Raw genomic sequence first — 24,836 nt, 5'->3', positions numbered from 1 at the left:
TTGAAAGATAAAATGAATTGTTTTAACCATTGGTCAAGCTAATTTCATAGCCATAGACACTATAAACAACCCAGAGTTTAAATGTGCCTCATTACCGATAAAATGCTTTAGAAAATATCAGGTCTAGCTATTTTAAAGAATAATCTTGACTCAACTTTACTAGGCCAGACTTATGAAAGGAATAAAGTACAAAGGACATTATTACTAAAATTATGTTCTAACAAGATACCTACAGGATCAAGAAGAAATATTTTAAAATCCATTAAAATAACTTCAAAATAATAAAGCAAAGTTTTCAACTCTTTCAACTAAGAAAGAGTAGCTGCATACCTACCTCAAAGATAGACCTAAGAAATGTGGGGGTGAGGTGGAAGATGAAGCAGGGAGAGGGGTGTTTTTAGCAGGAGCTTAAGATTGAATCAAAATCAGTACCAGACTTAGCCAATAACTGCTAACCAAATAAGTTTCAAGGCTTTATATACACAAGGGAGAAAGGATATTATTCATAGATCAGGCTTCTTACACCACACCCATCACCATCAATATCATCTTTAAGTACAAAGTTTTTCAAGAAAACAAGCTATATTTATTTTTATTCTCGTTTTTAAAATTTTTTTTTAATTTATTTTTTTTTAGGCAAGGCAACCCTTGGTTGACTTCAAAGACTGCAAGGACCTTGTCAGCTTACAATCCCTTATTTTTTATTTTTTACGCTTACAGCACCTGGTCTTCCAAGGTGGTCTCTCATCCAAGTACTAAACAGGCCCAATCCTGCTTAGCTTCCGAGATCAGATGGGATTGGACTTGTTCAGGGTGGCATGGCCCTAGACAAAACAAGCTGTATTTAAAGAGGGCTAAAATAATCTTGAATTATTCTTTACTCGTTTATAAAAATGTCACTTGGTCAATATTTACAGTTTGTGTTTCTTTTAATTGGAAAATACAATAATAGCATATATGCAACCTTCTGATTGTTTAAAATATAGTTAAACATTATCAGCTTCTATAAGTAGAGAGGACAATAACAGACTAAAAAATACTCTGTCAAGAACAGTAGTGAAAGTGACTCATGAAATTCAGTGTCAATTCTAGATATACAATGATTAGTAGTGCTTTCGGTGTGAAGCTTGATTTAGGGTTTCCCAACAAAGCTGTAACAATTAAACAAATTAATATAAAGTCTTGAAAGAAGCCAAGAAGAAAAAAAAACAAATTCTAATAAAACTTGAAATCTATAATAAAAGCACAAGACAACAGAAGTATCTCTTTTATAGATTTGATGGTACTATGGATCAAATTATATCTCTGAAATCTTAACCACACAGAGCAACATTTTTATAGTATATAAGGCTGATGCCATTTCCACCTCATAACACCCATCCACACACAGTCCAATTTAAATAACATTATTAAGTCCTACAGGCAAAAACCTACCAAAAAGTAAAAGTCCAGGACCAGAGGCTTCACCAGTGAATTCTACCAAAAAGTCACATAAGATTTAATACCTATTCTCCTCAAACTCTTCCAAAAAATCAAAAAGGAGGCAATACTTTCCAACTCATTTTACGAGGCCAATATTACCCTGATACCGAAACCTGGTAAAGATAATGCAAAAAATGAAAACTCCAGACCAATATCTCTCATGAACACAGATGCAAAAATCCTAAATAAGATATTAGCCAACCAAATACAGCAATATATTAACAAGATTATACACCACGATCAAGTGGGCTTCATCCCAGGGGCACAGGGGTGGTTCAACATACACAAATCGGCTAATGTGATACACCATATAAACAAAGTAAAAAATAAGAATCATATGATCATATTAATAGATGCAGAAAAAGTCTTCAGCAAGATATGGCACACATTTATGAACAAAAGACTTAACAAAATTGGTATAGAAGGACACATAATAAAGGCCATATATGACAAACCCTCAGCCAACAATGCACTTAATGGTGAAAAACTAAAAACCTTCTCTTAAGATCAGGAACAAGCAAAGCTGTCCACTATTGCCACCTTTATTCATTATAACATTGGAGGTCCTAGTGAGTGCAATCAGGCAAGAGAAAGCTATAAAAGGCATCCAAATAGAAAACGAAGAAGTCAAACTGTCACTATTTGTGGATGATATGATTCTCTATATAGAAAACCCTAAAGACTACTAGAACACTACTAGAAACAATAAGCAAATACAGTAAAGTTTCTGGATACAAATTCAACGTTCAAAAATCCATAGCATTCCTATACTCTAACAACGAAGTGTCAGAAAAAGAAGTGGAAAAAATTATTCCTTTCACAATTGCAACAAAAAGAATAAAATACCTAAGAATAAATTAAATGAAACATGTGAAGGACCTATATAATGAAAACTACAAGGCTCTATTAAAAGAAATTGAAGCAGATACAAAAAAAATGGAAAGATATTCCATGTTCTTGGATTGAAGAATCAACGTAGTTAAAATGACCATATTACCTAAAGCATTATACAGATATAATGCAATCCCCATCAAAATCCCATCGGCATTTTTTAAAGAAATAGAACAAAAAATAATCAGATTCGTATGGAAACACAAAAGAACCCAAATTGCAAAAGCTATCCTGAGGAAAAAATAAAAAAACAAGGCTGGAGGCATCACTCTGCCTGACTTCAAATTATATTACAAAGCGACAGGAATCAAAATGGCACGGTATTGGCAGCAAAACAGACACACGGACCAATGGAACAGAATCGAGATTCCAGAAGTAAACCCATATTTATATGGGCAAATAATTTTCAACAAAAAAGCCCAAAACATACAGTGGAGAAAGGAAAGCCTCTTCAATAAATGGTGCTGGGAAAACTGGAAAGCCACCACAAAAGAATGAAACTAGACTGTTGTCTATCACCACACACCAAAATTAACTCAAAATGGATTAAGGACATGAATATAAGATCTGAAACAATAAAATGCATAGAAGAAAACATAGGAAATAGACTCAAGTACCTTGGACTTAAAGAAGATTTCATCAATTTGGCTTCAAAGGCAACGGAAGTAAAAGCAAAAATGAATCAATGGGACTACATCAATCTAAAAAGCTTCTGCTCAGCAAAAGAAATTGTCAACAAGGTAAAAAGACAACCATCAAAATGAGAAAATATATTTGCAAGCAACACCTCCGCTAAGAGCCTAATATCCAAAATATACAAAGAACTCACACGACTCAATAACAACAACAACAACAAAAATGATCCAATCAAAAAATGAGCAGAAGATCTGAACAGACACTTCTCCCCAGAGGACATACAAATGGCCAAAAAACATATGAAAAGATGCTCAACATTGCTAGCTATTAGGGAAATGCAACTCAAAACCACAATGAGATACCATCTCACACATGTTAGAATAGCTATAATCAACAGGACAAGTAATAACAAATGTTGGAGAGGATGCAGAGAAAAAGGAACCCGCATACACTGCTGGTGGGACTGCAAATTGGTACAGCCACTATGGAAGACAGTATGGAGGTTCCTCAAAAAACTAAGAATTGATCTACCATATGATCCAGCTATGCCCCTACTGGGTATTTACCCAAGACTTAAAAAATTATATCCATAAAGATATTTGCACACCGATGTTCACAGCAGCATTATTCACAGTGTCCAGGACATGGAAGCAACCAAAGTATCCTACGTTAGATGATTGGGTAAAGGAGTGGTGGTACATATATACAATGGAATATTACTCAGTCATAAGATGAGATGAAATATAGCCATTTGCGACAACATGGATGGAACTCGAGATAATTATATTAAGCTAAATAAGCCAGACAGAAAAAGTTGAAAATTACATGATATCATTTATATGTGGGATATAAACCTAAAAGCAACAAAGGAACAGGACAAACAGAGACTCATGGACATGGACTATAGACTAGTTGTTACCAGAGGTTAGGAGGTGGGGGAGGAATAGTATGTAGATGGTTATAGGGAGTCGAATATACGGGGGAGGGGGAGGGTAAAGTGGGTAAAATAGATCAAATATATGGTATCTGAAGGAAACTGGACTTTGGGTGGTAAACACACCCAAATATACAGATGTTAAATTATAATATACAGATGTTAAATTATAATATACACCTGAAAATTATATAATTTTATAATTACCCCAATAAGCTTAATTTAAAAATAAAAATAAAAGTCTATCATTGCAAAAAAAAAAAAGTCCTACAGGCTATGGATATTCATGGTTATTGAATGTCTTATATCTAGGATAATTCTAAGTGAGATACAGTAAAAAGAACCCACAATACTTCTAATTCCATTCAGCCTTTCGGCAAAGTTCACTTAATATAATTTGAGAGTATCCTAAATCTTTATTTTACTATTTTCTTCCAAACCATTTAACCTGATTTAGTTATTATACAGACATTTTAAATTGCCTTTTCCTCCAACTAAATAAATCTGGAACTGTTTTACAGCTTCCCTTTGTGAACTGTAAATATAAACTTCTATTTCTATAAGGTACAGAGTAAAATGTATAGAATACTATAATTCTTTCATAATACTTTGGTATATGTTGAAAACAAAAGCTAAAGTAATAAAGAATAATGAGAAAAGAAAAAAATGTTCACAAAAAGATTAAGTGAGAAATTCTTCATTATATTTTATATGATACTAAGAAATATAATAAAATCTGTTTTCTTTCAAATTAAGAAAACTAAAATTATTAATCCTGATATTAATACAATATTGATTCCAGAAATGGATACAAGGGGCTAGAAACTCATGAGCAGTATAAAACCAAATAAATACCTTTAAAAGAGATGCTTCAGTTTCCATGTGGCAGCAATTATAGCACTTCCATTCATTTAATATTTAGTGAGCACTCACAATGTAGCATATACAAAAGATTCTGAGTTTATATTCCAGTTCTAATTATTTGCAGGTGTGACAAGAATCCTTTGCTCCTCTCCAAATAATGACTTTAGAAGCAGCTTGTTTCATGCACAATTATGTGAGTACAAAAAGGAGGAAGGTGGTAAGTGGAGGGAAGCAGGAAACAAAAAGCAAGCCCTAGCAAAACTGTTATCCATGGGCAAGAGATAAGAACTACATAAAATTAGAGAAGATGACAAATATTCCTGGCAAAAACTCATTCACCTCAAACAAATAAAAAGTTTAAATTAGATTACTTTCTTTCAATTTACATTTACATATTAACAAGAGGCAGGTTTCCCACCTGCGAGTGAATTCTGGCTTTAATTATGATATATAACATACAATGGCCAATAAGTCAAGAGCCAATCAATGCTAAATGGAAGGTTATGGTAACATATAAATATTAAGTGGACTACAGAGGTAATGCAAGCCTCCTAAGCTGTAAACAGTATAAACTATAGACCTATAATATAAATTACAGGACATTGCTATATGTCGATTACACTAAAGATAAAGGACAAAAAAGGTTTAAAAATAGTCTTATCACATTGTGCCTTTGACTTTGTTTAGAAAAATAAGCATGTAAATTTTTTCTTTGGGTATAATGTCAGTCTCAAACTAAAATGAGTAAGCCATCCTGCTGCCATTTCTATGGATAATTTTATGAAAATTATTTAGACTATAGTTAGGAATTTTTCTGAAACTTTTATCATGACACATAATAACTACAATACTAGTTATTCTAAGTATTCATTTCAGACATGAAACAGACTTTTAAAATTACTTTTGTAATGACAAGCTAGCTCAGCAGCAGAATAGTGTTTGTGTGAATTTTATTTTCAAATTTTAGTGTAACTATTATGAAGTTTCCAAAATAAATACTAATATTTAAAGGGGTAAAGAAATAGCAAAAAATGATTATATTGCAAGATCTCAAACAATACTACTAATATTAATTACATATGCCCCAGGATTTCTTTGAGTGGCATTAGGTATTAATACTGTTTTGAATTTAGTTCAATTTTCTTCCTCTAATTTAATTTTGGCACAAGGAAAACCAATTTGATTAGTCAAGCATACAGCTAATGAAATGGCGTGACTGGAGCTTAGACCTGTAATAATATAATAAGCATCTTTGCTCTTGCCCTATAGGAATTTGGAAATTCGACCTTGGTATTTTTAAGTACACATAAGTGGCACAACATGATCTTTAAAGTGAGTTACTAAAATCAAAATAGGAAAGTCTAAAGGTAGTTTTCTAAGTACAAAAATTGGAAATATCTGAAGTTAAATTTGTAAAATAAATCACGAGTAAATACACTATTACCAATTTATACAGCTATCCAGAGAGCTGCTTACTGATTACTGTATTGTACTAGATCTGCACTGTCCAATATGGTAGCCATTAGCTATATGTAGTTATTGAATATCAAATTATTCAAACTTTCAAAAATTAAAAATTTAATTCCTTAGATACAATAACTACATGTGGCTTAGTGGCTACTGTTTTGGATATCATAAGATAGAACATCTCCATTATTGCAAAAAAGTTTTATGTAGCACTATTCTACATAAAATATAGTTAAAATGAGCTCCAAAGAAATAACTGGTATAATTCCAAATACACTGGATAAAATAAATAAGTGGGACATATCTATTTATGCTAAAAATTCTATGCAGAGTAGGAATAGAAGGAAACATCCTCAAACTGATAAAGGACAACTTAATGGTGAAAGATTGCTTTCCCTCTATGATCAGGAACAAGTCAAGGATGTCCAGTGACCACTTCAATTCACCATTGTACTTGAGGCACTAGCACTTCAATAGTACAAGAAAAAGCACAAGGCAGACAAGATTAGAAAGAAAAAAGTAAGCTTGTCTTTATTTACAGACAACATGATCATCTATGTAGAGAATCCCAAAGAATCTCAAAAAACAAAAAAACAAAAACAAACGAACAAAAAATACACTTCTAGATCTTGTTAGTGAATTTAGCAAGGTCAATATACAAAAACAAAACAACAACAAAAAACCCGTTTCTATTTACAATCAACAAAAAACGAAACTGAAATAATTATATGATGTTTCTAATTTGGAAGGCTCATTGTTGTTAAGAAGCTAATTATCCCCAGATTGATCTGCAGATTCAATGTAATCTCAAGCAAAATCCCAGTCTCTTTTTTTATAGAAACTGAGAAGTTCATTCTAAAATTACACATTGCAAGTGGGAATACAAAATGAGATAGCCATTTTTGAAACAATTTTGCAGTTTCTTAAAAAGTTAAATTTGCATTTACCATATGATCCAACAATCCCACTATGTATTTACTCAAGAGAAATGAAAACAGATGTTCATGCAAAGACCTAAATGAGAATGTTTATAGCAGCTTTATTTATAAAAGCCAATATCTGGAACAACCCAAATGTCTATCAATTGATAAATGGACAAGCAGATTGTGATATAGCCATTTAATGGAATACTACTTGGTGATAAAAAGGAATATTTATAAAATATAAAAAATTCCTTTAAAATATGATACAGGAGGTGCCATGCGTGAATCAAAAAATCATTAAGTCTAAGTATAATCAGACAGACACAAAAGCCTACATACTGAATGATTTCATTTAGATGACATTCTAAAGAAGGCAAAAGTACAGTGACAGAGCAATTAGTGATTTCTGGAGGCTGAAGAATGGGTAGAGAATCGATTGCAATGCATCAAGGAAATTTAGGGAGTGATACGAATGTTCTATATTTTTATTATATTGGTGGTTATACAAGTGTATACATGTCAAAACTCACTAGACTACATATTTTCAAAGGGAGAATTTATTTTATGTGAATTATACCATAATATGCTTGACTTGGTAAGTAAAAGTAATGTGGCTAAAACTCAATCTTTGGAGCTCTATAAGAGTTGATCTGTTATTCCAAGGAAGTATGGTGTCATCTGACCGTGAAATGGTTTAGAAATAAACTGTTTAGAAGGCAAGTGTAACTTATACCAATCACATACTTCTCTGGGCTTTTAGTTTTTCTGCCATAAATAGGGGTTTACAACCTAGTTTCTCAAATCTGTTCCCAGAAAACTTTCTGAATGTTACAGGTATTCTGAGAAAAGGGTTTCTGCTATCGGGTTAGGAAATGTATCCCATAAGGCGATTCACATGCATTTAAGCATATGAAAAGCTCTTAGCAGAATTACATACATTCATTTTTTTCCCATATATTTTAAACTCAGTGTTTCCTACATTTACTTGACCAAGGAACTCTTTTATCCAGAAGTAGTATTATTAAAGTTCTTTCAAGTTCTAAGAGACTTTGATAAAACTTTCAAGATTTACTTTCATGATTAATATTTGTTTACACTGGAAAACTATGAAACTAATTGATTTTAAAGTAACTGGGGAACTGTACCCCACAATGAGAAAACTGTCTCAAATCAAAATTTAAAAAGATTTCATATTCTTCTAGCTTACTTTTCTAGTCAACTCTTCTGAGTTTTTATCAGGTTCTGCATTCTAAATATCCTACACTTAAGGATCTTGATTAGTATATACAGTAGTCCCCCCTTATCCACAGTTTCAGTTACTCATAGTCAACCACAGTCTGAAAATACTGAATGGAAAATTCCAGAAATGAACAATTCATAAGTTTTAAATTGCATACTGTTCTGAGCAGTGTGATAAAATCTCGTGCCATCCTGCTTCATCCTGCCTGGATTGTGAATCATTGCTTTGTCCAGTGTATTCACACTGTATACACTCCCCGCCCTTTCGTCATTTAGGAGTTGCCTTGGTTATCAGATCGACTGTCAAGGTATCACAGTGCTCGTGTTCAAGTAACCTTTATTTTATTTAATAATGGTCCTAAAGCACAAGAGTAGTGATGCTGGCAATTCTGATATGCCAAATAGAAACCATAAAGATCTTCCTTTAATTGAAAAGGTATGTATAGGAAAAAACACAGTATCTATATAGGGTCAATACTATCTGTAGTTTCAGGCATCCACTGGGTGTCTTAGAACATATCCCCTGTGGATAAGGGGGGACAACTTTATTACAACTGTATTATATATCTTGACTGAATTATCTCAATTGTAACAGCTCCTCCCCAGATTACATGGCAGATTTAAGATCGTGAAAGCATCAATGCCAGGGACATTAAAATTCCTTAGCAATTGCTATAAGAGTAACAAAGTGATCTAAGTCAGAATGTAAAACCAGCAGAAATTTGAATACATATGAGTAGTTAAAAGAACTGTTAAAAAGAGAAGAAAAAAAAAAACACAGAAAGCCTAATACTCTAGACTAGAGGCTGCTCTTCAGCACTTCATATGTGACCACTGAAGGAAGTATAAAGTATTACAAATAATGTTGATACTATGGCTAAAAACATATCTTTTGAACATAAAAAATGCATAAATAATAAAAGCTATCTCAATTAAATTCAGTAAACAGATTATGAATAAATACTTAAGGGAAAAGTAAATGAATACTGGAAAATTCTGGAATGTAAACAAACTGCCTCTGAAAATGAGGGAAAACATTTAAAATGCCATGTCCAATTAGACCCAATTCAGTAATCTACTTTTCCCAATAATATCCTGGCTATGGAAGAGTATTGTTAGCAATATACATCAAAGTATCTAATTTACCTTAATAACTCTTATGAATCTTTATCAATAATTTTTCTAAATACCTTTTAAAATTATTTCTAGCCTAAATTTACTTAATTTCTTGGGGTAAATAAGTTCTATAAGTTTCCTGTAAAAAAGAAGTGTTCTTATTTTCTGATTTGAATTTAAGATATATTCCCTAGGCATTATATAAAATAATTTTTAAAAGAGTGAGAAAATAGGGAAGCAGAGTGGCAGTTACTCATCTAGCTGCTTGGTTCTGCACACTTTGTAAGAGTTAACTTTAGTATAAATGGTTCCATGGCTAGATCTCATTGGGAACCACTACTAGTATTTCTTCATAGTAGTTGCCAGAGATGTCCCAGGAATAATCTAAGTGGGACATGCGCATTTCAGTAAACTAGAAGTGGGAAAAGTGATTTTTTTTTGTTTTAATAAAGATATAAAATTTATAACATTATTATAAGTTTGGCAAGCACATATAAGCAGAATTTACTTTTTTGTTTCCTTCTGAAAGCTATCTTTACATAGATCCCTGTAAAAGTCTTTGAGCTCAGGGCATAGATATGTAAATAGGCATCCACATCATTGAAAACACCTGTAGCATATAAAAAAGAAAATGTTCCTGCTAAGAAGGAAGGAAAGGAAAAGGAAAAGGAAAAGGAAAAGGAAAAGGAAAAGGAAAAGGAAAAGGAAAAGGAAAAAGAGGAGGAGGAGGAGGAGAAGGAAAGGAAAGGAAAAGGAAAAGGAAAAGGAAAGGAAAGGAAAGGAAAGGGAAAAAAAAGGAGGAAGGCAGGCAGACATGAAGGCAGGAAATGAAATCGAGTTCACCTTTTACAAAACCATGATTCTATTTAAGTGAAAATGCTTTAAAACATCTGGACCCATATTAAAACTCAAGAATGAAAGCAGTTTGTTTATACTTCAAATTTAATTCTCATACCTATTTTTTGTCTTTATAATGAGTTCAGGAAGAAACAAATCAAGAATATGTTTATAACTCATATGAACATTACTCACCCACATTTGGAGGTTTCACATAATTTACAGGTAGTTCTGGAGGTCTGCCTCTATGTAAAGCGGCAAAAGCAGACCCATTCCATAGTGTACTCTTACAGTCTATATAAAAAGATTCAAAAGTTAGTCAAGGAGCAGAACAGCTTTTTGCTTTTTGTTTTTTAACTGGATCTCAGAGGCAAATGTCTGTATTCAATTCACTTGTTGAAATACCTTTTTAACTACTAAAACCACAGTGAACAATAACATGCATATGTTTACACATGTTATAAACTACATATATCATGACTGGTAAACACCAATATCTTAATATCAGGATATTTTATTTCTGGGCTGATCTAGAACTAAAGTTTTTATTATACATATATTTGAATCTTATATAAATATGTCATGGATTAACACGGTTTTAAGTTTACATTGGTCCTTCTTGATACTTAGGCTTATACATGTCTACTTATATAAAACTATTTAAGTAAGGATACAACTATATGTAAGTATGCCAGATAAAACTCGGAAACACTTATTCTTAGTGCATGCTTATGTTATGCAGTGCCTGCCAGTTGTGCCCTAACGGGTAACAACACTGCATATACTAACTACAAATAGTTATGCTTTTTGCCTTTTATATTTATGTCTAAAGATTCAAGCACATATGAAATATACCTAATAATTCAATTTTCAAACAAAAATATTCGACTACTCTCTTAAAAGCTTCCAAATTAACAGAATTGAATAATTGCTTAAGTTATAAAATAAGATGTTTAAACATCGGTATCATTTATGTTAACTATTTTTGTGAATTAGGATTTTTTTAAAGTATATGCTAATAAAACATAGAAATAAATTGGTTGCTAGACCTGATGTATTTATCACACTAAGTGATATCCTTAATGCTTAATTCACATTTTTATGTTCATAAAATACTATTTTATATATTTTACTTATTGGGGTTCCATGTAAAACGTTGAGGAAAATCTGTAAAAGACTGAAAACCTATTATTGAATAGTCACTGATAGGTTGATAGTTTTGTTCAAATATTTTCAATTATAAAAATTTTACATATCATAATTTTCTTTTACTTGTTTTTAAAATATTCTATGTGATTAGGACAATATTGAGACTCACAAAGATTAAGAACATTAAAATGTAATAAAAATAGTCTAAGCATTTATACTGTAGTAATCAGAGCAGTGATCTTTTGAGATCTCTATTCCACAGGATTGCATAGATTTTATATTTTTTTATCTCTGTGATATTCACTGTTTTACAGAAAAGGGCTCCTTTTAGGCCTGTAAAATTTTACTTGTACACTAAGAAAATAAAAACAATATTGGCAAAATAAGAAACACTAGAAGAAAATTACTATTTAGAAAAGCAAGGGAACTCTTACTTAACATAGAAATAATGCTGCTCTCCACTTCTTCCTCTAAAAACTGTGAAAATCTTACCTTTGGCATCTCGTAACAGAGACTGCCGACCAACACCTAATAATGTCTGTACCCCAGGAACACTCTGAGGGATCTCCTTATCTAGTAAGGGACCAATCCGCTCACAAATTTTAAGGAGGTAGTCTGGAGGAATGTGTGCATTGGCTGCCACCTAAAAATATAAATAAACACAGGAAACAAATTTGGTTTAAGAACATTAATCTACTCCATTACCAAACTGTCCCATCATGCAGCAAAGTACAATTTTAAAATAAGTAATCAGCAAAATAACATTTTAAATATTTAATATGTCAACCAAATTTAAGAAAGAGCTATAAAAATTGAGCATATTTAAATGATATAATATTAAAGAACATGGCTTTCTTACTTCCTTGATTAAATAAATCATTTGCTTGGTTGTTAATCTTATGAAATAAGCGCTAGAAAACAGCAAAAGTGAGCATGACTAAAATCAAAGCAGCACAAAGATGATGGGAAAACTCTATTAGTACTTGTTTATTCAGTAGTAATGAACTGATCAAGAATCAGAGGATCTAGATTCTATATAAATCATAAGAATAAAAACCAAAGGTATAACTTGCACGAAACTCTTATCTAAATCCCTTAGGATTAACAGGACATACTTGTTTAATAAAGTAGAACTGTTTTTCTTAAAACAAACTAGTTTCCAAAAGAACATCAAATTAATGATTTTACAAATACCATGTTCTAAACAACTATGTTGTGTGCTCAAAATTCATTGCGACATTGTTTTTTAAAACACACAAGTAAATTTCTGAACATGGTTAATATGTGTAGATAGGGTTGGGACAGTGAAACAAAACTTTTTCATTTTTTATCTAAGCTAATGTTCAATCCCTGATTTACTTCATAAATACTTAATTACTAAAACAGTAAACAGAGAAAACTAGAATATTAAAAATCCTTAGATTAAAACGGACATCTATATTTTCATCTTGACATAAGGTCCTGAAATCTACTTCTGGCTACAACTCCAATTTTTATAAGTGCTACAGTTATAGATGGATGGACAGATGGATGGATAGACAGACAGAAATATAAACATAAATATGTATATGTCTACCATCACATAGGACACACACCAATATATTACCCACCAGATCAATAACAATAACACACAAAAACATAATTTTGTAAATCATACCTAATGATCACCATGAGAAGAGATTACGCGTTCTCAATAAATATTTATTCACTGAATCAATGAAAGAATAAAACCAAAGTAAAGTCTATCTATAAGCAATAACATATGAATTCATAAAGGAAAAATCCTAGATTCTCATATCAGGATGCCTTTTAGAAAACACAGGTCAAAGATCTATAATCCAACATGTATTCGGAATTCTAGAAATAATTGATTCTATTGTGATTTTTAAAAATCATTTCCTACCAATTATTATTGTAAGTCCCTGCAAAAAACAAATTCAATCTGCCAAAATAACTGGGGCCTGGGCAAATGTCATGATGTTCAGCAACTAATGCAACTTAACCTGATTATTTTAAATTTGCATCTACAAGGTTTAGCTTCTGATTGGGACAAAGAATCAAGCAAATTCTTTCATGTATTTCTCACATCTCTAGTTTTGTTTTCTAAACAAATAACTACATGGAACTACATTTTAGTAAAATATACAGGTTATATTAAAGTCGAAGCAGCTGATAATTCAATCTAAAAATCATTTCTTGTTATCTAGACACTGATATCCTAAAATCCTAGTTTGTAATTCATTCTCTCCACATTAGGGCATTTCTTCAATATGCCTACGTGCAAACATAGTATCTCTAAAAATATATCTCAAAGAAAAAAGTTTTAAAATACTGCATATTAACATCTAAAATAACTTATGCCTGTCTCTCCAACACTGTCTTGGATAAACTAGGCTTCTGCTATCAGCCATCACTTTTCATCAAGTAATTGCTATATTAAGGCTTTACGTAGAATGGTAGCTGATGTCTTTAATGACATTTTCTTGTTTTTTAAATGAATTTCCTTTTCTTTATCCCGTATCATCTCAAGAGTTATTCATTTGTTTCAAAACTCTGACTCTAGAAATTGCAATATATATAGCAATATATAATTCAGAAGGTGGGAGTTCTTTAACATGAATTTGAAGAATTACTCTTTTATAGAAAATCTGTCAGATTTATATCGAAATGACATCTTAAGCTTTCTGGCTACTTCATTTTATAGAAACAATGATGTTTGGTTTTCTGTTACACAAAATTTTTATTAATTCCTCAGCAGTAACTTAAAAACATATAATCATTAATTAAACAACTAAAACAAAGCTCATCTATTCCCAAATGCTCCCCCTTGAAGATCTGTATTATAAACTATTATGTAAATGTCACAAGTTTGAGTTTCACCCTATAAAAATAGAAAACTGCTCAGTTTCTAAGTGGTCCCATTCAAAAAGTCCATTCTTCTAAAATCAACAAAAATTTGATTATAAAGCAGTACTAGAGAAACAGATTCTTTCAACACAATGGCAATAACAAGACTTTTGAGTCTGAATCTGTTGGCTTCTCCTTTAAACATTAGCAAGCTTCCAGACTATATTAGCACAATTCTTTCAATAATAGTTCCTTCTAAATCAAACTTCAGGACTTATAAGTGATAGTTAACATTAACTTTAATTCATTTGCTTTGATTAAAGCTGCAATTTTTTCAAGGTGATCTTTTTAGGCATAAGAACTCTTAACTATCCTCAGTAATTACTTTTTAAAGTTTTTAAAAGTTCTATATTAGAATTAGTAGGGATATAATAATATATTAATGTTATTAGTAATATTAAAAGAAAACATTAAAATAATCTATGAAATTCATGGTTTAATACTATAAGCCACTCTTTTTGATTATACCTCAAATATTCCAATTTCAGTTATTTAACCACATTTCTTTCTCTGGAATATAATGGCTAACAAGTAACACAGCAAGCTCCTTGAGAAGAAAAGCATTCTCCAAAAACAAAGTTCAAGAGTATAATACAAACTTCTGTATTATTCTGTAAAACCATTCCAAAGAGTTAAATTATAACTCTTGGAAGGATCCTCATACATAGCCAACCTAATTCCACTTCTTATAGTAGGAAAAACAGATCCATAGAAGTGAAACCCAACAGTTACAATGAATGGACAGGAGGGTTCTGGTCTCCCTGCTCACTGCTCTATTACTGTCCTATTAAGGCAGTTGAAAAATTATGAAAATAATTAACACAAAGATTGTAAAAATTAAAACTATACATTTCGATAAACTGAAAGAAATTAAATGAAGCCTATGTTATATACCTTCTTGATAGAAGATTGGCTGACCTAAAGAGCAAATCTAATAACTGAATTACCACACTTCAGAATCATTACAACTAGTGAGAGGACAAGAGAGTTCACTAAGATAATTGTGCTCGTCATACTTAATAAAAAGGAATCCAGCTGGGTACTGAATAAAATGCAAAAGTTACCTACCTAATACCAGGGGGCCAGGCCTGCACCAAAAGCTACATTTGAAATACTAATTTTCAGACTGTAATGGTATCGTTTTTATCTTGGCTTTTAGAAATAACAGAATCAGACAAGAGACTCTAAAGAAAACGAATAAAACAAAATTGTTTATATGTTTTATTTTCTAACTAAGATCATGACTACAAAGGTAAAATGAAGAATCAAACTGGGACCATATGCTGAAGAAATAAAATGCAACGTTATCTGAGATCGTAATTTTGGGGGGTGGGGGATAGAAGAAGCACATGCAAAAAATTAGTTGCATTTTTTTAATATATATTTAGGGACAGAAAACGAAACAGATCTTGAAAAACACATCAAAGCTTTAAATATATCAATATAAGTGCACTAGCACGGAACTTGGAAGTCTGAGAGCTTGGATTATTCGGGCTCTAAAATTTACTAGCTGTTACTCCTTCTGGAAGTGTGGTATAGTAAAAAGGACTTAAGATTTGAATTATTCCAGCATCCCCAGTTCCTACCTATGTGGCCAGCAAAGTTATTCAGTCTCTCTGGGCCTGAGCTTCCTTATCTGTAAAACAGGGAGTAATGATAACCACCTCATATGATTTGGTAAAAACAAACAAAATCCTTTACTCATGCACTCATTCTTCAGTTATGTAAAGTATAGGGAGATGCAATGGAAAGAAGATTACGCTGCTGCCCTAAGGGAATCCACTGGCCCAGTAGGGGAAACAAAACTAGTAAATAGAAACAAATCAAAGCTACAAGTGCCCAGAGGTTAGCACAGAGAACTAAGGAAGCAAAGAAGCCCACTACCTAAAGCATGGTGGGGGGACTTAGCTCATGTCCAATTTTACACTTGAAGGCTAAGTAAAAATGCACAAGACAGACAAAGGGAACTGAGGGCTTTCCAGGAAAAGAGAAAGGCACCCCTACCCAGTAAATGCAGCCTGCATAGTGATGGAGCTCATACTATCTCCTCAGTATTTAAGATGTTCCTCCACAATGTTGTACAATAAAAAACTCTCTCCAGAGTATCATCTGATTTTGAAGGAAAAACATGTACTTGTAACATAAAAAACAAGACTGGAAGAAAACATTAAAAATTAATATTTTCCTCTTGATACTTTTTGGTAAAATATAAATATCTGCATTTCTAAGTGTTGAGTTTTAATGTTCACAGAATTTGAAGGGGGGGTGGGCATAAAGGCAAAGAAAACAGGTAGGTCTTAAATTGTAGTGATACCATTGGTTAGCATGGTGGGCTACAAAAGTATTAAGACTTCTTAACACTTTCTTTTAAAAATGTTAATCATTATTCATAGCATTCCTTTTTTATTTTTATTAGTTTTGAGATATCCTCAAGAATGAGACCTGCAGAGCAATCTACCTAAGCTCAAATATTCTCTGGGTTATAATGACTCAAAAAAGCACTGTACAGGTACTATAAACTTGAGAACAGATAATATCAAAACAAAGACAAAGGACCCATCCACATTCTAGAAGTTTCTCAGTAAAGAAAGGTCCAATTAAAGAATTCAGTACCAGCTGGCAGATTAAATAAGCCTTAAAAGTATGTATCATGAAATGCTTCTAACAAAAGTTAAGAAAATTTAACAAATAATAACTGATGACCAGCTAATTATAAAGCACCATAGTAGATACTAAAGAGTATGAGAAAACATCTTCAACAATGTAATTTAAAATATGAGGAATTAATTATCAATAATATATAGAAAATAACTTCAGGATAAGAAAAGATTAATCAAAAGGATTGAGGATTCCTGCAATAAGACAATGGAAAGACACACTTCCCACTTTTAAAAAAGTGAATACTACACCAATATCATATGGAATTACTTTCCCGTAATCCATAAAAATGCAAATAACACTAAGTATCTTTTAATATAATGATGATGTCTTGTTTAACAGATGCACTTCAAAACACTCATTAGGAGTTCAATTCTGACACTCACTTTTGAAACACTTTTTTTAATGGTACTGTTTTATATGTACCTTACCTTATACAAATATTAGGAAAATATCAAGTGGTAATAATTACCTAGCTAAAAAAATATAAACTCTGGTGTCATAGTTCTCCAGATTTCCATGCTAGCCATTTGACCTCCGTCTTATTTTTTTTATTAAAATTATTGGGGTGACATTGGTTAATAAAATCAAATAGGTTTCAAGTGTACAGTTCAATAATATGTCATATGTACATTGCATTGTGTGCTCACCACCCAAAGTTAATTTTCTTCCATCACCCAATATTTGGCCCCCTTTACCCCTATTTACCTCCTCCTTCCCCGCCTCCCTCTGGTAATCACTAATCCACTGTCCCTGTCCATGAGTCTCTGTTATGTTTGTGTGTTGCTTTCAATTTTATATCCCACATATGAGTAAAATCATGTGGTTCTCAACTTTTTCTGTCTGACTTAACATGATAATCGAGGTCCATCCATGCTGTTGCAAATGGCAGTATTTCATCTTATGGCTAAGCAGTATTCCATTGTATATATGTACATCTTTGTCTAAGTCAAAGTAAAAATAAATGAAAGGGATCATTCAAACTAAAAAGCTTCTGCACAGCAAAAGGAACCATCAACAAGACCAAGAGGCAACTATCAAAATGGGAGAATATATTTGCAAACCTCTGTCTTCTTTAAATTTAGTAATCGATGCATTTGCACAGTGTTTTCAATTAACAAAATGCATTCTTTCATATTTAACTCATTTGGTTCATAAGACGATCTTGTAAAACAGGTATAGGTTTTTATTTTATAAATAAGGAAACTAAATCCCTGAGAGGTTAAGTAACTTGCACAGGGTCACTCAGCAAGTAAAGACTATCTTCCAGAATAAATCTTACAGTCTTTTCAAACTACCCACAAAATGTTATGTGAGAAATGTCAAAAAAGGGCATCTCTAAAATGTGACACAAACATTAAATTGCCTTTAAATTACTATTTTGCTCCTTACCAAAAATTATTTATTAATTAATCAATAATCAACATCAGTAAAACAGGAACAAAAACACACAAACTAAACTAATTTCAAATTTGACAAATGTGCTTTCGGGACAAAATTTTATAAGGGAACTTTACACAATTCAAATACTTACTCCCTAACAGCAGCTCTCTTCACTTTCTTAATACCACCTCATTTGTACTGATCCCAGTTTTCCTAGGACTAATGATAAATCTCCAAAAGGATTTTAATCATCCAAAGTATGTTCCTAGAGCCCGAGTGTGGGGAAAAAAGGGACCAAAGAAGAATACAAATAGTTAAAGCCAAAATATTACAAAAAGCAAGAATGAACATGTGGCTCAAGCAAATCAGTAGTGAATAATACTAGTTTCCAAACACTAATTGCTCTCCGCCAGAATACCTATCAGTTAGCATTTTATCCACATAGGGGTTGAGCAGCACATACTTTCTGGTTTCCCAAGATGCATTCTGTTCTTCCTAACTATGGCTGTGTGTCCACACAGCAGTTAATAAATCATACATGCTTAAATTGCTTCCACTCTGAGAGATGCAATAACTATGCTACCAGCACTCAAAGATTATTCTACAGTTCTAACAATTTAAGCTATTTCTAGTAACAAGAGCTGGGTAAGGTAAGAAAAAAATACAGGTATGTCTGGAATTCAAATGCAGTGCTTTAACTTAAAGTAGTTGGTGAGAATCAAATGAGATAATGTGAAAACACTTTTAAATTTGAATATGTTATATGCAGATGGAAGCTGTAATAACAACACATATCAGAGATGTATGTGTTCTCTTTAAAGATAATAGTGAACATACAATTTTGATAGAAGTTTTTTAAGAGCATAAAATTGCTTCAAGTCTCTTATACATAAGGTAAAATGAAAACAATCTTTTGTCACTCCAACCATAAGCATTAATTAGTACTTTCAATTCTATGGATGAAAAATGCTGAATAAATGTAAAAATATATATCACAGCTAAAGATAATTATGCCTCTGGTTCAGTATTAGAATAGAAGTCCCCTTAAAATGATTCAAAAATCTTAAAAGGAGCCTTTGTAAAAAGTTTCCAAGTCACCACTTCACCATAAAATGTTTATATTTACAAAAACTGTTCATTTAAACACAATCGCACCCCCCCATTCCTAAGTTTGTTATCCCTGATAAAGCTCCAAAGAGGAAGCAATAAATAGCCAATAATTCAACAAGGTCCCACAAATGAAAGGACATATGTAATTATTTAAATGATCTACCTTAAGATAAATTGTAAGAAGAAAATCTATTATGTTATACATAAGTCAAGCAGATATAAAGAAAAAGTCCCAGAACAAACTTCAGAAACAATCCTCATGACTTCAAATTCTCCCAATATCATTACTTAAAATTCTGAACATTAATTTAGAATGTTTTATTTTGAATGCCACATTAAAAAACTTTACAGTTCAACATAAACTGACATTTCATGTACAGACGTTATTTTAAAGGCACTTCAGATCTCTCTATGTCAGTATTTGCCTGCAAGTAGCTTTAACAAAAAAAGCACCTTGCCTTACATTCCAATTTTTAAATAAAACATTAAATAAGATTTAAGGGGGGAATATCTAGAATATGTAATAGGAACAGTAGTTATCAACTTATCTTAATATTCTTCTGGATAAATCAAGTTAAGCTGTACAGATAATTCAAGTGAAACCATACATACATATGGAGATTTAAGGCAAAAATTTTTTTCTAAAATAGTAGTATACATGGCTGTGCAACTCCAATTCAGTATTTCGATATCTTTGTTTATAGTCCTTTACTTCTTCATTATGAATTTGTAGTATTTCCTTTTTATACCCTAGTACATCTTGTTTGAAGTGTTGTTATATTTAACATATCAGACTATACTACTTATTGATACTATACATACATATAAGATTATACTATTTATTAATACCTTGCCCTAAATTTCAATCCAAAACATGTGGCTAAATCAAAGATCACACTGTATAAATCCATTGTTCTAATAGCACTTTAAAAAATGCATACAAGGAAAAAAATACATCTCTTCCACAATGAAGCCACTCAAAATCAGAGGTCAGATGTATAATAATTTTAATCAACAACACAACTGCTGAATCTAGAATCAATCTAAAGCTGCCCGCTACGTTCTCAGCTACTACACTTCTTTTCCTTCTGTTCATATTCTCACTCAGCCCTGTTCCCTCTTCTCTTACAAAGAAATCTATAGGTAGATAATATCCCTAAGTCTAGAAAAATAAAAACCTAAGTGTACTACATAAAAATTAAATTAAAAACAAGACAATCTATAGATAATGTCAAACAATAGAAGAAATTCTGTGTATATAAAATAAAAATATATAAAAACAAATTAAAAAGATAAAGGCAAAAGATGATGCATGATAGAATTGTACACTCGAAACCTATATAATTTGATTAACAAATGTCACCCCAATACGATTTTTTTTTTAAAAAGATAAAGGTGAAAATCAAGTATATGTATGGATCTACAGATGGATTAACAACAATTAAAAAAATAACTGGTTAAAGTTTAACAATGGGGAATATAGCTTAGTAAATCAACTAAGGGACTATTTTCACCAATTAAAGCTACCAAAAGATATAAAAAATATTTTTTTAAAAACTCACCTTAAATACCTAGATGGTAACACTATAAATTAGTACAATCTTCTGGAAAGCAAATTTACAGTATATGACAAGAGCCTATAAAATAATGAGACGCTTTGACCTGATAACTACATTTTAGGAATATAGCCCAGAAAAATAACTCAAAAAAATAAGAAAGGAAAAAGCAGAATGACTACTTAACTATGCATAGATTAATTAGAGAAAAACTGGGAGTAACTCAAATGGAAGTTAGGTTCTAAACATAGCAACTGAATCTTTTCTTACCAATAACATAACAATGACTAGTCAAATACAGATAAGCATATGTATAAATGTTAAGAAAATATAAAGCATGAAGTGGATATACCTTACAATTACTTAAAAATATGCCTTTACAATATAAGGAAGTCTAGGAAGCTGGGTTTTGTTTTGTTTTTGTATGTGTGTGGTTGGAAACTGTATATTTAATTATTTTGGTGTTCATTTACATTTCATCACTGTTGAGTTAATGTTTAAAAAGCTTTTTCCTTTTAAGTCTTCTTTTGCTACTTGCTTAAAATGGTCCATTACAGACTAAGGTAAACGAAAACATTTTCAATACACCTCAGTATAAAACTCTATCTTCAAAACCACATTAGTCATAAAGTGTTAAAACATATATTGGTAGGCACTGCTGTTTTTGCCCTTTTTTTGGCTGAACTTAAGTTAAACAAAAAGCCTAACTACTAATCAAACTGATAATACACACAGTTTTTCAGGAATAATTTATCCACCTGAGAATTCTTTACCATTAATAGTACAGATGGTGGAGTTTATACTTATCACAATCATTATACCATTTTCTGTGATTTGCAAAAAAATAAAATAGATTTGGTAATAATGAACGTGGGCTCATTATTGTAATTTAATACAAAGAGAAATATCAAATGAACACCAAAGCAATTTAAATACTGTCTTATTGCAAGCAAATTTTAAATCATTTTATTTATATTTAGTCTACCATATCCTCCAAGTTTCTTTTTAACTTTGTCCGATTTTTCTCCATTTGGATCTTTTTAGAATATAGCTCAATTTAGATTTTAATAACATCACCCCTTTCTTTTTTCACTTCCTTCCAATTCACTGTGCCAGTGGCTAACACAAGCGAACATCCTCACCAAAATAAAAAGGATCATCTTTTTGTGCGTGTCAACGCTAAACAGAAGATACATTTACACTGTAAATTATATTTGTAGGAGAAACAACACAGTCAATCTAACGCCTTTGGTCCTTTACTAAAGTATATTCTATTTTAAAATATGACCATTCTTGTCTCCTTGTAAACCCCAAATCGTGTTTCATCAATTCTCAAAAAGGTCATAATCCATAGTTGTGAAAACGTATGTGCACAAATACGATTTAATAATGATTTGATGAGCTATTTTCTAAAATCTGAGAATAGACAACCATTATGTTTTTATTCAGTACTCAAATTCATTCAGTACTCAGCAAATTTTGGAATTCGCTCGATGCTCCCTATTTTTAATTGTGTCCCTTTTCCCAAATTCGATCCTTCGACTCCCCTCCTGAGCCCCCTCCCTCATCCCCACCCCCAAAAAAGACAGATTCTGGCCTCAGTTCCCGTATTTCAAGCCAGGACCAACCAGAAACCAGTTTTCTTCCACTAATCCGGAACTCCAGGCTGTTATCAATGCTGTCATTGGCCAGCGTCAGTCGTTGGTACGTGCCCCAAGATAACCCCCTGGTTTCTCTCTCTTTTCCCCCTACAATGGGCCTTTCCCTATGTTTCTAACATATTCATAATCCACAATACGGCATCTCCGATAACAACTCACATTCCTCAAAGTTTTCGGGTGGAATCAAGCGAGGCCAGGGGGAGGGCAAGGTACCCTTTCGCCGACTCGCGAGGGGGGAAGGGGCAGTCGTTCTTCAGCTCAGCTCAGCAGTGAGCTCTGGAGCCTCGTAGGCTGAAGGGCTTCCTGGGCTATTAGGAACAAGGTGGGGAGGAAGTCAAAGAAAGGGGTGGGGATAAGTTGAAATAAAATCCATTCACTCATTAGATCCTCGAAGCTTCTTCTGAGGCTCTTTTCCTCCCAGTGTCTGTTATGGTGGCGTGAACTGGGCTGGGGTCGGAGAAAAGAAGTGGGGGGTGATACAAAGGCTTCAAGTTTTCTCCTGCCTCCCCATCAATCAATCTGGCCTGGGTCCTGTCCTCGACCCTTAGGGCGTCTTTGGCTTCTCTCTCTCTGGTCTGATAGCTGCTGGGCTGCTGTGCTGTGGTTGCCTCCCAGAGCTAGACGAGTAGTGTATGTGTGTAGGGGGGGAGGGGGGAGGGAGACCGAAGAGAAGGAAATCTTGAAAAAACGCCTCCCACAGGCATAAAGACGGGGGTCGAGTTGAGACCCCAGTGACATCCGCCCCTTTTGAGGGTTCATCCCTGTGACCACGGCTTTGAGTGCCCAGATCCAAGCCTCCTTTCTGGCCCCTGCCCTACCCTCTGACTGTCCTTCCCTTCCTTCAGACTCACCCTAACCCTCCCCACCTTTTCCCGAAGGGGTTCCGTACCTGATGCTCCTCGAGCTCTTGAACTAGCACCTGAGCAAAAGGGAAACACGGATATGAGGAGCAGCTCAGGCCATCAATCCATTCCTCCCTTCCCACTTCGAACCCAGCCGCTGACGGTAGTACTAGTCAAGGCCGGCCATTCCCTCACCCTCAGCAGAACCGCACACCCCGCTGCCTCGATTTCCCCTTCGGAACCATTCCCCAAGACTCCCAAGATATCCTTCTCCCTCTCACCTGAGCGGATTTGTTGCAGGGTCCGGACTGCAAGAATCTAGCGATCAGGTAATACAGCTCTGAAGAAGAGGGGGGAAAGAGGTTGAGAGGGAGGCAAAGAAGAGAAATAGAAGCTTTTTCAAAAAAAACTGACAGCCGTCGTGCTAAGCCCCCATCCCTTTGGCCCCCGGACACAGCTACCCACCGGCTTCGATCTGGGTAGGTGCCGCCGCCATCCTTTTCTCGAGGGGATTTGGGGGCTCCGATCCGGAGGGGCTGGCGACGGCGGGTGGGGGCGCTGCCTCTATTGTGGTGAAGCCCCCATGCCCAGTAGTCCCGCCGCTTCCGCCGTACTCCTCGTCCCAGTTTCGGTCTCTCTCGGATTCATCGCATCACGTTTCGACCCATAGATATTCTAGCCCTAGAGCTGAGGAGGCGGAGGAGGAAGGAGAGGGAGAGAGAGAAGAAGAGGGAGGAGCCGAAGTGGCGGAGGGTTGGGCGGAGGCAAAGGGGGTGGAGAGAGGGGAAGGTAAAAACTGTGTGTGTGTGCGGGGCGGGGGGGGCGGGGTTGCTGCAGCGCTGGTAGTTCGCCGCCAGAGGCACCACGGCAGCAGCCGAGTCTCCGCTCTCTCAGCAGGCCAACGGTTGCCTAGCTACCGCTCCCGGAAAGAGGAAGGAGGGGGAGGTGGCTGACGCTCTGGCAGGCGCTGCAGAACTCGGTGGTGGCGTTCTCTTCCGTGAGCTCTCCAGTGGGTTACTCTTCCTGTTAAGGGCAATCGGACCCTTTCCGGTCCAGGACCCTACCCTCTGTCGTGTTGGTAAGGAACATGTGAGCCGCTGACTTGAATCAACTGCTTTCTTCGTTTTCCTCCCTGCACGGAAGAGGCTTTGTTTTGTTTCCCTCTCCACCGAAAGGAGGCG

General features: G+C 33.8%; 2 long non-coding RNA genes and 1 pseudogene across 3 annotated transcripts; all 3 read right to left on the bottom strand.

Annotated features, from left to right (window-relative positions):
- Positions 1 to 711: 711 nt before the first annotated feature.
- LOC120592120 (uncharacterized) lies at positions 712 to 830 on the bottom strand (annotated as a pseudogene).
- Positions 831 to 10,275: 9,445 nt separating this feature from the next.
- Positions 10,276 to 23,105, bottom strand: LOC120591908 (uncharacterized). 2 transcript variants are annotated; one of them, XR_005650023.1, is made up of 3 exons: positions 22,973 to 23,105; positions 12,031 to 12,181; positions 10,276 to 10,683 (listed from the first exon to the last, which is right to left on the bottom strand). It is a non-coding gene; the product is annotated as an uncharacterized LOC120591908 (long non-coding RNA). The 2 variants fall into 2 exon arrangements; XR_005650021.1 differs by lacking the exon at positions 22,973 to 23,105 and adding an exon at positions 16,032 to 16,081.
- A 324-nt stretch (positions 23,106 to 23,429) lies between these two features.
- Positions 23,430 to 24,445, bottom strand: LOC120591924 (uncharacterized). Its single transcript, XR_005650024.1, has 3 exons — positions 24,121 to 24,445; positions 23,937 to 23,995; positions 23,430 to 23,732 (listed from the first exon to the last, which is right to left on the bottom strand). It is a non-coding gene; the product is annotated as an uncharacterized LOC120591924 (long non-coding RNA).
- Positions 24,446 to 24,836: the final 391 nt, after the last annotated feature.

This window comes from Pteropus medius, unplaced genomic scaffold (genome assembly GCF_902729225.1).
Source record: "Pteropus medius unplaced genomic scaffold, Ma_sr-lr_union100, whole genome shotgun sequence".
Taxonomy (NCBI): Eukaryota; Metazoa; Chordata; class Mammalia; order Chiroptera; family Pteropodidae; genus Pteropus; species Pteropus medius.
This window is presented reverse-complemented; position numbering and strand designations above follow the sequence as displayed.